This window comes from Petromyzon marinus, chromosome 66 (assembly GCF_048934315.1).
Source record: "Petromyzon marinus isolate PM22_M1 ecotype Great Lakes invasive population chromosome 66, UKy_Petmar_22M1.pri1.0, whole genome shotgun sequence".
NCBI classification, from domain to species: Eukaryota; Metazoa; Chordata; class Hyperoartia; order Petromyzontiformes; family Petromyzontidae; genus Petromyzon; species Petromyzon marinus.
The window spans coordinates 8,183,712-8,199,763 of NC_133732.1; the positions used below are offsets into that span (position 1 = coordinate 8,183,712).

Here is a 16,052-nt window from a genome sequence, read left to right on the forward strand (position 1 = left end):
TTTACCTGAACAGTTTGAACAAATGTCAGCTAATTAACATGCTGTCGAGGCATCTAGATCTGATGGTTTCCCCCATTTTATTGCCAACAGGATGTCCTACGAGTATGCAAGGTATGGAACAACCATCCCGAACAGGCAATCCCCCACCAAAAACACTGTATACTTACTGTAGTTGTGTACCCCATTACGTTAGCCGTTCGACCGAGCTTGCGTTGTCCTTCCCACACACAAGCAATCGTATGAAAAGATGTGGGCACCATGTGTTCTACACGCACCGGTATCGTCAATTAAACCAAGTCCACGTTTCGTGTCACGAAATGTTGGCTATGTGGTACCACTTATAGTACGGAGATGTTCAAAGGCAGTTCCTCCTAAAATAGCAATAGTAGTAGTCTTTAATGGTACAATTCAATGTTCTGCGGAGAGACGGTTATACCTCTTCCAATGGCTCACTCTTTGGTTATTTCGATAAAGTCACGTAGGTAGAAAAGAAAACAAATCAGGACATTTCGATGGCAACACAGAGCAATCGTCATCAGGTGAGACAGCCACAGCAACAAAACTGAAGTAGGCGAGAGAGCTGCCGTGACACGAGGTTATATAGGTCTGAGCTGGGCACAACCCCAGGGGAAGTGGGCGGGGCTTGAAGTGGGAGGCTGCGTGTGAAGACAAGGAGGGGGGGTAGTGGGCGGGGCTGGAAGTGGGAGGCTGCGTATGAAGACAAGGGGGGGGGAGTGGGCGGGGCTGGAAGTGAGAGGCTGCGTGTGGAGACAAGGGGGGGGGGGGGAGTGGGCGGGGCTGGAAGTGGGAGGCTGCGTGTGAAGACAAGGAGGGGGGGTAGTGGGCGGGGCTTGAAGTGAGAGGCTGCGTGTGAAGACAAGGGGGGGGGGGAGTAGGCGGGGCTTGAAGTGAGAGGCTGTGTGTGGAGACAAGGGGGGGGGAAGTGGGCGGGGCTTGAAGTGGGAGGTTGCGTGTAAAGACAAGGGGGGGGGGAAGTGGGCGGGGCTTGAAGTGAGAGGCTGCGTGAGACAAGGGGGGAGAGGGGGGGGTTGGACAGAGGTCTCGATGGGAGCTGCGTGTCGTGATTTATTTTTTTCTACCTACGTGACTTTATCGAAATAACCAAAGAGTTTGTCATTGGAAGAAGTAATAGACTACTACTATTGCTCTTTTAGGAGGAACTGCCTTTGAACATCTCTGTACTATAAGTGGTACCGCATACTCATTGTTTTTTCGGTAGGGTCACGTATGTATAAATACATATAAAACATATATAAAACATATAATATAATTTTGTGGTATTTCTACATACGTGACTTTACTGAAAAAAACAATGAGTAATTCATGCAGTCACGAAAGCTTTAATTCTTTATTGGTACCACATACATATAATACAAAAATAAAAAATTATATAATAGCATACGACGTTTCGATTGCAACACAAGCAATCATCATCAGGTACAGAATTTACACAGACACATCAGGAGACACAGAGAGAGGCGGAGGAGCACACTAAATCAAACAGGGTTTAGCGAAAATTATGAAACTATATAAAGCAAACACAATTAACGCATGGTCTGGTTGATTACGCTATTTCAAAGATTGCTAAATTGTAAGATAAGTGTCTGTGTAAATTCTGTACTTGATGATGATTGCTTGTGTTGCAATAGAAACGTCGTACGCTATTATATAATTTTATTATTTTTTATTATTTCTACGTGACTTTACCGAAAAAAACAAAGAGTAATTCCTGCAGTCACGAAAGCACCTAATCAAGTTTGGTACCACATAGCCAACATTTCGTGACACAAAACGTGGACTTTGTTTAATTAACAACGGTGCGTGTAGAACACATGATGCCCACATCTTTTCAAACCCTTTTTTTTTAGTTTCACTGTAGCACTGCCAAACCACTCATCCATCACGCCGATGGAACGCTTAAAAAAAAAACTTAATGACTGAATATTTTATTAATGAGAGAAAAAAATGACGTGAATACTCTTGCTCAGACTGAAATCAAAACTTGATTAGCAATGAAGGATCCTCTTGCTCGGAGCACTTTTCACCTTTCGGCTTAATTAGTGCACGGAAAGCGTTCCGGTTGGATGTTTTAATCTCTTTTGAATGTTCTTCAGTTAATTTTTGGGTAGCCTTTCCCACCTACATTGGTATGGATTAGAGAGGTGTTACGGGACCACGTCTGTTGATGGATTTAACGTGGATTCGTATGCTCATGAATACAATTTTCCATTCACGTAGCTTTGTGCTTCACGTGACGCTTACAGCTATGGGCGCTGCATTTACCACATACAGCTTATCAAATTGTGATTCTCCCAGTGCATACATCTAGATATGACAGCTCCTCACTGGAGCTGTTATTCCCTACTTCTTATAGATGACGCCACTCTTCTGTTGAGGTGCGTGGCACGTCAACACGATACGCGTTGGCAGGTGATTACTAATATAACAATAGGTTTTACCCTTTCTGGCAATAAAACAGGTGTCAAGATGTTAAAACACCATACAGAATCCTTATTCAATGAATCCAGTCTGCATTTACCACACGCGGTACTTGTAGTGAACATTGTCTTTGAAACTGATTGGTCCACACCAGAGACAGCTTTCTTTAGAGCCTAGTCTCAAACAGTGTTAGACCAGGGGACGCCAAAAGGCGAACAGCACAAAGACAATGCCACTGCCAGGACATTGATAGGTCGGGGTGAGCAGCTACAATATGGGACCCTTCTTGCCAGTATTAAAATATAACAATAAGTTTTACCCCTTCTGGCAATGAAACACGGCGAGCTTCGCATTACCGTGGTGATGATTATCAGAGGCCCTCTTCATATACTGCTGCTTCTGATCACTACGCTGACATGCAATGACTTGAAGCTGAGCTTGTGGTTGCCAACGCCAGATGCCATCTCTGGCTCAGTGCACGAATTTTGCGTTATACCTGACAAGTTTTAAACAAATGTCAGCAAATTAACATGTTGTCAAGACAGCTAGATCTGAGGGTTTTTCCCATTTTATTTCCAACAGGATGTCCCTCGATCCTCTAAGGTATGGAACATCATCCCGATCATGCAATCTCCCACCAGTTCATCCGCGCTTGCGTTGTCCTTCCCCCACAGCTTGCTTAAGCCACCTCTGATTAGCATGGTTGGCTACATACGGTGCGCAACAAGTTCCCAATATAGTACTAACGTAGTCCTCTGCATGTTGCTGGAAGGCGTCTCCCACATTAAATTGTGCATGCTTATGCTAGAGCAGAATCTGAGTGATGTAATAACAGCAAACCTGAAGCAGCTTGGGGTCTGATCGAAAATCCCATTCACGGTCAACCGCATAGCACTTTAAATCTCTGCATCTACCAGCCGGGTAGCCTTAATGTTCCTGGAAGGCAATTAACAAAATATCATTCTGGCAATTAAACAGGTGTCAAGATGTTAAAACACCATACAGCATCCTTTTTCAAGGAATCCTGTCTGCATTAACCACACGTACCTGTGGTGAACATGGAAACAAAAAAAAACACTGATAATATATTGGCATTGTCTTGGAAACTGATTGGTCCACACCAGAGACAGCTTTTTTTTGAGCCTCGTCTCAAACATTGTCAGACCAGAGGACAACGCCAAAAGGCGAACAGCACAAAAACAATGCTGCTATCAGGGCATTGATAGCTCGGGGTGAGCAGCTACAATATGGGACCTTGCCAGTTTTAAAATATAACAAGGTTTTACCCTAAATTTTGATTTAAAGCTTTCGTGACTGCAGGAATTCATATTCTTAGCTCTTTCGGTAAAGTCACGTTGAAGGGAAACAATAAAATAATAAAATATATATAAAACAATAAAAATTCTCACGTTTCGACCATAACACAAACGGTCGTCATCAGGTGTGTCGGTTTGCATTTATTTAGTTATTTTTAAACGGTGTATTTATTTATTAAAAAACGTCAGCGCCACGCGCAGCAATTTGGTGGTTTATTTAGAAGGACTAGTCCATCTATGTTCTGAAAAGTGGAGGGGGGAGACGAAAAATTAATGTATGCTGTCTGAAAGCCACTGTAAGCGTGAACAATCAATTAAGACCTGAAATGGTTTATCAAATCTTTCCAATGATTGCTAAGCCAGAATCCATCTTCTCGGTTGAAATTGTCTCTGTGCTTGTATATGTGGATAGCCTCATGAACGAATCTCTCATGGTAGCCAGATGGCTTACAAAGAACCTCTGTCTTAGAAAAGTCAATGTCAAGTGAGCCTACTGAGTTATAACAATGATTTGCCACGGCCGAGGTGTTGGTCCTACTGTGTTTGAGGTCTGCTTTGTGTTCACGAATGCGGTCCGAGACATGGCGTTTGGTTTCTCCAATGTAACTACTACCACAGAGGCAACTTAGTTTGTAGACACCAGGGTTCTGTATGTCCGGAATGACATATTTTACAGACGGAACCAGATCACGGATTTTATGTAATAAACACAAGATCCAGGTCCGTTTCAACACATTACATAAAATCCGTGATCTGGTTCCGTCTGTAAAATATGTGATTCCGGACATACAGTACCCTGGTGTCTACAAACTAAGTTGCCTCTGTGGTAGTAGCTACATTGGAGAAACCAAACGCCATGTCTCGGACCGCATTCATGAACACAAAGCAGACCTTAAACACGGTAGGACCAACACCTCGGCCGTGGCAGATCATTGTTATAACTCAGTAGGCTCACATGACATTGACTTTTCTAAGACAGAGGTTCTTTGTAAGCCATCTGGCTACCATGAGAGATTCGTTCATGAGGCTATCCACATATACAAGCACAGAGACAATTTCAACCGAGAAGATGGATTCTATCTAAGCAATCATTGGAAAGATTTGATAAACCATTTCAGGTCTTAATTGATTGTTCACGCTTACAGTGGCTTTCAGACAGCATACATTAATTTTTCGTCTCCCCCCTCCTCTTTTCAGAACATAGATGGACTCGTCCTTCTAAATAAACTGCCAAATCGCTGCGCGCGGCGCTGACGTTTTTTCTAACTAAATAAATACACCGTTTAAAAATAAATAAATTAATGCAAACCAACACACCTGATGACGACCGTTTGTGTTATGGTCGAAACGTGAGAATTTTTATTGTTATATATATTTTATTATTTTATTGTTTCCCTTCAACGTGACTTTCCCGAAAGAGCTAAGAATAAGGTTTTACCCTTTCTGGCAATAGAACACGGCGATGTAATTACCAGCGAAACGTCGTACCCAAAATTGTATATGATGTTGATTCACTCTTCAACACACCGGTGGGCTAAAGTAGTAAATTATTTGTCTTTTGAAAACGTGACACATTTTTTACTGCTTGGCCGTGTCGGGTGGTGGAGGGTTACAACACATTTCTTAAGAACGCGATCTAACCCAAAAACCTTTATTATGAAAAACACGGCGAGCTTCGCATTACCGTGGCGATGCTCATCAGAGGCCCTCTTCATAAACTGCTGCTTCTGTTCAATCACTTGAAGCTGAGCTTGTGTTTGCCAAGGCTCGATGTCATTTATGTCTCAGCCCTCGGATTTTTGCGGTTTACCTGAACAGTTTGAACAAATGTCAGCTAATTAACATGCTGTCAAGGCATCTACATCTGATGGTTTTCCCCATTTTATTTCCAACAGGAGGTCCCTCGATACACCAAGGTATGGAACATCATGCTGAACATGCAATCCCCCACCAAAAACACTGAATACTTACTGCAGTTGATCACCCATACGTCAGCCGTTCGTCTGAGCTTGCGTTGTCCTTCCCCTACAGCTTGCTTAAGCCACCTCTGATTAGCGTGGTTGGCTACAGTGAGGGAAAAAGTATTTGATCCCCTGCTGATTTTGTACGTTTGCCCACTGACAAAGAAATGTTCTGTCTATAATTTAAACGGTAGGTTTATTTGAACAGTGAGAGACAGAATAACAACAACAAAATCCGGAAAAATGCATCTCAAAAATGTTATAAATTGATTTGCATTTTAATGAGGGAAATAAGTATTTGACCCCTCTGCAAAACATTACTTAGTACTTGGTGGCAAACCCCTTGTTGGCAATCACAGAGGTCAGACGTTTATTGTAGTTGGCCACCAGGTTTGCACACATCTCAGGAGGGATTTTGTCCCACTCCTCTTTGCAGATCTTATCCAAGTCATTAAGGTTTCGAGGCTGACGTTTGGTAACTCGAACCTTCAGCTCCCTCCACAGATGTTCTATGGCATTAAGGTCTGGAGACTGGCTAGGCCACTCCAGGACCTTAATGTGCTTCTTCTTGAGCCACTCCTTTGTTGCCTTGTCCGTGTGTTTTGGGTCATTGTCATGCTGGAATACCCATCCACGACCCATTTTCAATGCCCTGGCTGAGGGAAGGAGGTTCTCACCCAAGATTTGACGGTACATGGCCCCGTCCGTCGTCCCTTTGATGCGGTGAAGTTGTCCTGTCCCCTTAGCAGAAAAACACCCCCAAAAGTATAATGTTTCCACCTCCATTGTTTGACGGTGGGGATGGTGTTCTTGGGGTCATAGGCAGCATTCCTCCTCCTCCAAACACGGCGAGTTGAGTTGATGCCAAAGAGCTCCATTTTGGTCTCATCTGACCACAACACTTTCACCCAGTTATCCTCTGAATCATTCAGATGTTCACTGGCAAACTTCAGACGGGCATGTATATGTGCTTTCTTGAGCAGGGGGACCTTGCGGGCGCTGCAGGATTTCAGTCCTTCACGGCGTAGTGTGTTACCAATTGTTTTCTTGGTGACTATGGTCCCAGCTGCCTTGAGATCATTGCCAAGATCCTCCCGTGTAGTTCTGGGCCGATTCCTCACAGTTCTCATGATCATTGCAACTCCACGAAGTGAGATCTTGCATGGAGCACCAGGCCGAGGGAGATTGACAGTTCTTTTGTATTTCTTCCATTTGCGAATAATCGCACCAACTTTTGTCACCTCACCAAGCTGCTTGGCCGTGGGAGATTGACAGTTATTTTGTATTTCTTCCATTTGCGAATAATCGCACCAACTTTTGTCACCTCACCAAGCTGCTTGGCAATGGTCTTGTAGCCCATTCCAGTCTTGTGTAGGTCTACAATCTTGTCCCTGACATCCTTTGAGAGCTCTTTGGTCTTGACCATGGTGGAGAGTTTGTAATCTGATTGATTGATTGCTTCTGTGGACAGATGTCTTTTATACAGGTAACAAGCTGAGATTAGGAGCACTCCCTTTAAGAGTGTGCTCCTAATCTCAGCTCGTTACCTGTATAAAAGACACCTGGGAGCCAGAAATCTTTCTGATTGAGAGGGGGTCAAATATTTATTTCCCTCATTAAAATGCAAATCAATTTATAACATTTTTGACATGCGTTTTTCTGGATTTTTGTTGTTGTTATTCTGTCTCTCACTGTTCAAATAAACCTACAATTAAAATTATAGACTGATCATTTCTTTGTCAGTGGGCAAACGTACAAAATCAGCAGGGGATCAAATACTTTTTCCCTCACTGTAGCTTTGTATGTGTGTTACTGACTATTGAATATAGGTTTCATCCTTTCCCTGCGAATGCCGTCAGTTCAGCTTAACGTTTGGAAACGGCGACGATGACCAAATCCCCTCTCTTCAGGCGACCGCAGGCAAATATCTGCTTCTCCGGCTCTCAAAGTCTTGTGAGTATGGGTGGAGGTGTGGGTGTCTCGATGTGTGCATTGTGTACACGGGGAGTGGTGGTGTTGTGGTTAGCACGCTGCACTACGAACCCGGCGACCCGAGTTCGAGTCCCGCTCATGGCCAACACCGGTCACGAATCTATCAACCGGTCTAGGGCCTCTCCTAGGTCGACTCAGCATCAAATGAGTACCTGGTGTGGTGTGTAGTAAACATCGCCACTGGGAGAGACAAAGGCGGTCGGGCGTGATAACCACCCTCGTGTGCTGTGCCGGCCTTCATAGCTGCTACTCGCTAACAGCACTCGCCCCAACAGTCTGTTAAGGCTACACGGGAGATATTTGTCTTTTGCATTGTGTATGGTGGAGCTGAAGCAGCGGCCTCACGTCTGTGTGGCCAGCTCTAGACTCCGCAGGAGGGTCTCTATCTCCCTCTACGCATGCATGGACAGCTCGCTGGGGAGCTGGACCGGTTCCACTTGAACATCTGTGGAATACAGGTGGACTCGTTCTGGCTCTTGGAACAATGAGTGGAAGGTCCTCCGCTTGGGGAACCATAACATCACAAACAACAAGCAGTGGCCCTATCTGAATACATTTGTGAAGGGGACCTAAATAACGATGTGTGGAGGGCCATTTGTTTCTATTATGAAGAAAGAAATCACGGATAATGCAACTAAAATGTAAATGTGGCTTTAACCTGGATAATTCGTTCACGGATAATAACTAGGCCTACTTCAGCAGTTTTTTTTTTCTTGCTGTGGTTGTCCCACCTGATGACGATTGCTTGTGTTGCGATCGAAACGTCGTGATTTAATTGATTTTATTTTTCTACCTACGTGACTTTACCAAAAGAACCAAAGAGTATGGATTGCCTGCAGTCACGAAAGCTTAAGATCAATATTAGTTCTCTTTATTAACGTATATTGCATCAGCTCATCTCTATATAAGCCAAGCCAGTAATACATGTACACATGTGTAAGTACTTTTGGACATGTGTAGGTACATGTGGATATGCGTAGGTACATGTGGGCATACGTCAGTACACATCAATTTTCAGAGACCCGAACCAGTGCATGTGGATGAGCAGAGCAGCTGTTTGCAATGCAGTTGCAGCGCCAATAGCGGCGCAGCACATCTATACGGCACACAAACCAATGTGGGACAGGTTTAATAGATGCCCTGAATCGAGTGCATTGTAATTGATCGACGCTACCTATGGCTGTTGGATGTCGAGTGTGCGCATGCTGGTCAATAAAAGGGCTTGGATGAGCAGGAATGTGGGGAATTTAAGACTTGGAGCAAGAGTGGAACCAGTTGGAAGGGCATACGGGTTGGGTGCCATTTATTTAAGGAATCGTTTCTCGCATAAGGTTTAAGTGACAGTGACGTGCAGTATCAGCAGCATGCCCCATTATGAGCTCTCTATCTTTCAGTATTATTTGGACCATGTAATTGTGTAATTGTTGTCCACAGATGGTTGTTCTCCAACTCTGAATGCAGCCTCGTCTCTTCCTCGCCTCCAAATTTCCAAAGACCTTAGGACGGTGAAGGTCATGCGTTCATCCCAGACTGTCTCAAACGAGTCACAGGCACAAGTCCTGGGCTCTGAGAGCTTCCTAACGGAGACGGGGCGACGCTACTGGGAGGTGGATGTGAGCAATTGTGGAAGGTGCTGTGTGGGAGTCGCATACGAAACGATGCCGCATAACGGAGTTGGTAAGGAATGTTGGCTGGGACAGAACTCCATGTCCTGGTGTTTAGAAAAAGACGGCGACACAATCAAAGTTCTGCATGGGGGAGTGGAACTCTTTAAAAGAGAAAAGAGTTTGGGTTTTAACAAAGTCGGCATTTTTCTGGATTGTAAGGCGAGACTCCTATCATTTTACTGCCTTGGCACCAGGGAGCTCTTGCACTCATTTCACCACCACTTTACCCGACCTCTTGTGCCAGCTTTTGGGTTGTGGTATTCGGAGTCTAATAATAATTATCTGTCAATCGTTGAGCTCAAGTGATAGCTCATCTCACACTCTGCTCCGTGCCATCGCAATCGTCACACACGACAGGAATCTCGTACATCATACGACGATGGCACGGGATCACGCGGAGTCATACGAGCAGACTACACACACACACGCAGGACATCATTCACATCTCTCTAGAACAGGGGTCGGTAATCTGTGACTCCAGAGCCGGATGCTTCGTGACGTTATTCATTAAGGACCACCATCTCGTATTCACCACGTGGATTGCGGGCTCTTGAAATACCGAATTCGAACAAAAATGCCACTTCTCGTTATTTTGTGTTGCCAGCCTCCCTGCTCTCGATGAAGATTCTTAAGAGAAAAAATTACGATAACAGGGGTTTCCCCTTTCTGGCAAATAAAACAGTTCTGTTAAGATGGTAAGACACCAAAATCAAACCTTTTCAAGGAATCATGTCTGCATTAACCACATATACTTGTGGTGAACATGCAAAAAAACATGCTCTGACACTATTGAAACTGATTGGTCCACACCAGAGACAGCTTTCTTTAGAGCCTAGTCTCAAACAGTGTTAGACCAGAGAAAGCCAAAAGGTGTTTTTCCCATTGACTCCTGCGGTGAAAGCTGGGTTACGTTTCAGCCCCAAAAGTTTATACTCTTGAACAAATTTTTTTTTTACGTGAGAAATTAAAGTTTTTTTTATTTTAACATAACGTTATAAAACATGAAATGTAAAGCCTCACACGAAGAACCACAGTGCTTCCAAGTGCCTGTCCTCAGAGTCTGCAATTAGCACCACCACCAACACCTCCCCAACCAAGGTTTTGATGTAAATATTTCACAGGGACACTCAATAAGGGGCCATCCATTTAGTACGTACGCATGGAGGGGGAGTAACCCAAATGCGTACGCTTGCGTATGGGGTCTAATGACAACGTGCGTATGCATAGAAAATGTTTCGGAGGGGGGGGGGGGTGAAGCATCGATTATAATTTGTCTACATTGGCCTTCACATGAGTTAGATAGTCCGGCAGTGGACTATCTGTTTGCTCAAACACGTAAAAATGTTAAATCTTTGATTGTTTCTGCGTGGATTAAATATCGGCCTTTCTATAGGAATCGTGGAGGGGGGGGGGGGGTGCATCAGGTGTACGTACGCAGGTGGAGGGGGGTTGTAAGAAGTACGCGTGCCTACAGGGAGGGGGGGAGGGGTCAAGTTTTGACGGAATTTCGCGTACGTACTAAATGGATTTCCCCTAACGAGGGTGACCACATATACGCACACACACACGCGTTAAACAAAATGCCCTGCAATTCAATGAATGTTTCACGAGTAACATCGCAAACAGCAATATGAACTGCACAATGTGACTGACATTACCACTGACATTTAAGGTGAACATAATAATGTAGGGCTCAGGACACCGACGTCGGATATTTAGGACCTTTATTGGAGCACAGCGACTCACAAGCCTCCAGCCGCCATTCCTCCCAGCCGTCTCTTTCTCTTCCCCCTTCTCGACGCTCTCCTTTTATACCGGTCCCTCTCGTGCCCCCTCTACCTCCACCAATCCCATCTCTCTGCCAGCCAACCGACTCCGCGCTGTCTCCTCTACCCGAATCCACTTTCCGGCTATTTTTGCTTTTGAACCAAGCTGACCAATCCTAGCTCAGCATTTCCTCTGGCCCCTCCCCGGGTTGGATTGACCCCGCCCCACCCCGCTCCCACCCTCTAATGTTGATAGACTCCTCCCTCTCTCCCTGATCCCGAGATGTAATCATGTCCGAGGAAAATATCCTTAGAATAAAAATAACGGAAAACCTTGATATCAGTAAAAAAATATATATATAGGAATATAGCAGACACCGCTTAGCGCTCAAGAGGCGTTGTTCCTGGAGAAGTGAGCAGCGCTAAACGAATCAGTGCTTCAAGGGGTCATGATCTCATTGTAGATATGGGAGATGCGTTCCCTACAGAGTATTTTTTTTCGTTTGAGCAATATAAGAGGGCTTCCTTGGTATATTGGTAATCGCGCTAGTAATACTGAATGGTTAACATTATTTCTTAAACAAAAATAACGTATGATAATATGAGTGAATGTTATGTACTTTACTCATGAGTGCATTCTACTGTACTCGTAGAAGGCCGTGGAGGGAGACGAGTTTGGAGGGGCTCCAAGACCTCCGTGGTCTTAGCGATGCCCTCAGTCTAAATGTCTGTGGTGAGCTTTCTTTGAGATGGGGAGCCTGAGTCTCTCTATCCTGGTCTCGTGAGTTCTCACCCGGCTAAAAGCGCTGTAATGTTCAAAGGGTAAGAAATGGGGAAAACTAAAAAAAATTGTTCGTAAATATTTTATCGTGACCACGAATCGTGATAATGGAATCGCTGGGAGTGGGGTCTGGTTGGCTCAGAGCCATGCGTCGCTCTCATTGGCTCTCAGCTGACCAATGGGACGGCCAGCTGGTAACAATTTGAACCTCGCGGCTGCCCAGGTTATGCTGTACGCATCGGCGGTATCAATGTAATGAATTATGAGTAGTTACTAATTCATTAACGATTAATGAATATGTATTAATTAAAGTTAATTAATACTTATTAATTCCTATGGTGGACCGTTAGGAGGAGCGGGGTACACGCCACACATTTGAATCACACGGCGGTGTGACCCCAAAAGTAAATTATGAATCAAGATCAGAATGATATCTATAATCCATACGTAGTCTAGGGTTGGGTGCGTATGTACGATGTAGTTTATAAGTGCTAAGAAGCTCCCACGAGGTGTGTTGAACAAGAGTAAGGTAAAACCGTTGCCGTTGACAGTTTACCGTAGGGTGTTCACAACTCTTGACGAGGAACAGCTCCAGCGTAGCTAGACACTTCGTCGTCGTCCCAGACAAGCGCGCCTCCTATCGGAGACGCTCCGCCTTCATAGCTGCCACCCCGCCATTAATTAGCTACCACGTGCCTGTCTCTAGCTGCAGTGCCTTCCCATCAATCATCCTGTAACCACGTGTCTTGTCTCTCGTTAACCACGTGTCTTGTGTCTCGTTAACCACGTGTCTTGTGTCTCGTTAACCACGTGTCTTGTGTCTCGTTAACCACGTGTCTTGTCTCTCGTTAACCACGTGTCTTGTGTCTCGTTAACCACGTGTCTTGTCTCTCGTTAACCACGTGTCTTGTGACTCTTTAACCACGTGTCTTGTCTCTCGTTAACCACGTGTCTTGTGACTCGTTAACCACGTGTCTTGTGTCTCGTTAACCACGTGTCTTGTGACTCGTTAACCACGTGTCTTGTGACTCGTTAACCACGTGTCTCGTCTCTCGTTAACCATGTGCCTCGTCTCTCGTTAACCACGTGTCTTGTCTCTCGTTAACCACGTGCCCTTTGCTGCTACAGTGCCCTATCATTCATCATCTCTCCACCTGTTTTATTCTAATTTCTCTCAGCATCTGTGTTTTTTTCTATTTTCTCTACTTAGTTCCCTACATAAGTAACGATGGAAAGTCGAGTGATCTTATTGATATAATATAACGTTAATAATCGCGTGTAGAGTTGGGCCACTGGCGATCCGACCCCATTATAAATAAAAATAGTAATAACTAAAATCCATACATACTCTAAGTTTGGATGCATATATAATGTAGTTTATAAGTAACCATTAGAAGTCGAGTGATCTTATTCATATAATATAATGTTAATAATTGGGTGTAGAGTTAGGCCACTGGCGATCTGACCCCATTATAAATCAAGATTATAATGATAACTAAAATCCATACATAGTCTAAAGTTGGATGCATATGTAATGCAGTTTTTAAGTAACCATTAGAAGTCGAGTGATGTTATTGATATAATCTGATGTGACAAAACGTTTTTAGGGTTAGGCCAGTGTCGATCTGGTCCCAAAAGTCAATTAGAATCAAGATAATGACAACTAGAATTTATACATAGTCTAAGGTTGGATGGTATATATTGTATAGTTTATAAGTGACGATTTAAATTCCAGTGATGTTATTGATATAATCTGATGTTACAAAACATGTGCAGGGATAGTGCAGTCGCCTTCCGACTCCAAAATAAAATTATGAATCAAGATAATGATAAATGTAATTCACACATAGCCTATTGTTGGGTGCGTATATACTGTAGTTTTTAAGTAACGATTTGAAGTCGTCATGTTATTGATATAATCTGATGTTACTAAACGCGTGCAGAGATAGGCCCGGCAGTGGTTAATGCGTGGATCGCGATCCCACGCGTGAATGATCGCAAAACGTTTCTCTTGTGGATCTCAGGACAGATCAGAACGCCTTTCTGACATCGGCGATTCTCGTCACATCCAATGGGAGATGTTAACTACCTCGCCTGGTATACAGGAGCGTATGGGTTCGATCCCAACCCTGACGCCTGTTGCTGTATATTTGGAGTTTGCGCGTCTCTCTCCCCGTGGTCTTGTGAATTTTTCTCCGAGTCCTCTGGGTTTTCCCTCCACATTGAGAATCGACATCACGTGTATAGAGTATTTGGCTGCTTTAAATCTCCACGTGATGAGCCGCTACTTCGTTGAGCTATCATTTGTGATGGCCAGGTCGCTTCTGACAAAGAGCTACATAGCTCAGTAGGCCTTACCTGGTAAAATAAATTAAAAGTAGTTTAAAGTAGTTTTAATCGTTTAAATTATAATCCCATACTTAAGATTGATTCATTGAAACCATAGTAGCTTCTACCACTAGATGGCGATATTGCTTGGTGCGTCTCGAGCAGCGTTCTTCATTGCAAGTCCCCCGTGGTTCCACTGGCGGCCCCTGGTGGCCTCTTGTGTAGCCCCTAACAAGACGCAAAGAGTGAGAACACCGCACCATCATCATCATCGTGCTGCTGTCAAACCCAACCCAATGGTTTCAAATGGTGTGACGTCCCTCACACTACCGACGATGTCTTCTCGGGGGAAGTGGCAATGCTGGCCTAGAGGATATTGCGGGGTCAGAGCCACCCGAGTTAATTGTCGATGAGAGCGGTTCGCCGATTCCTCCGTTGAGATCCACGGCAGAATATATCCTCCCAGTTGCTGGGAATGTTGACCATTGCTGCCTTATGCCATGGATATGCATCAGCATGGCCACGGGTATGTATCAATGTGTCCATGAGTATGTATCAATGTGTCCGTGAGTATGTATCAATGTGACCATGGGTATGTATCAATGTGACCATGGGTATGTATTAGTGTGTCCATGGGTATGCATCAATTTGTCCATGGGGGCGGTGGGGGGGGGGGGGGTGTTGTTTTTACTTTTAATCTTTGATATGATTTAGAAAAAGACGGAATAATAAAAACTCATTTCCGGCACACAGCCGCACGTCGAGGGATGTCGCCGCAGAGTCGTTCGTGAGTCAATGCGTGCGCGCGGTTCACCTGGTGAGCAAACGGAGCCGGGGAACAATCACGCGCGTGTGTGTGCGTGTGTGCGTGTGTGTGTGTGCGCGTGCGTTCGTGTGTACGTGTGTGTGCGTGTGTGTACGTGTGTGTGTAATGTGCGTGTGTGTGTGTGTACGTTGTGTGTGTGTGCGGTGCCGGACTGGCAACTCTGTCGTGGACAGTGCTGTGGGGAGAGGGCCAATTCCGATTGGCTCCTCCTCTCATGGCATCTGTGACCATCACAGTGGCTAAACGGGGGTTCTGGACGGGTGCGAGGGGCTGGTAACCCCTCCACCTTAAAAAAATTACCACGAAACCACTACTTAAATATATAACTAATAAGCTTGTGCCGGAGGCCCCGGGGGGACAGGCGTCTATGACGTCTCCTGGCCAAACCCCAATTGGTGGAGCCAGGAGATTGAATCTCTACCCTCGGGGCTCCTCCAGAAACAACGAAAATCCACTTCGTGTGGCCACGTGGAATGTTCGAACGCTCACTGCGGAGGAGAGGCTGCCACTCCTCTGTCGGGAGCTGGACCGGTACCGCCTGGATCTCTGTGGCATTCAGGAGGTCCGGTGGACCGGTTCTGGCTCCTGCCACCATGAGGGGTGGACAGTCCTCTACTCGGGGCAGGAGACTGCCAAACGACAGGGTGTGGCTCTTCTTTTGAACAAAAAAATGAAGGGTGCATGGGAGCGTGGCGGTGAGATGTGGGAAGCTGTAAGCCCCAGGCTACTTTGGGCTCGTCTTCCCATCAACCGGAGGCGAAGAGTGGTGGTCGTGGTTACTTATGCCCCCACCGAAGATGAACATCCATGGAGGGATGCAGGCAAAGCCGATGAGTCAGTTGCCATCTATTACCTCCTGTCACAGGTGCTGGCTAAAGTGGCCCCTCGGGATAGTCATCTTGTTGGGTGACTTCAATGCACGAGTTGGTCATGATACTGGCACCTGGTCTGGAGT

The 16,052-nt window shown here is 45.2% G+C and overlaps 1 long non-coding RNA gene across 1 annotated transcript; it reads left to right on the plus strand.

Moving 5' to 3' along the window:
* The first annotated feature begins 5 nt into the window (after positions 1 to 5).
* LOC116956542 (uncharacterized) lies at positions 6 to 10,616 on the plus strand. The gene is made up of 5 exons (XR_012930344.1): positions 6 to 111; positions 3,043 to 3,063; positions 5,672 to 5,692; positions 7,602 to 7,690; positions 9,164 to 10,616. It is a non-coding gene; the product is annotated as an uncharacterized LOC116956542 (long non-coding RNA).
* The last annotated feature ends 5,436 nt before the right edge of the window (positions 10,617 to 16,052 follow it).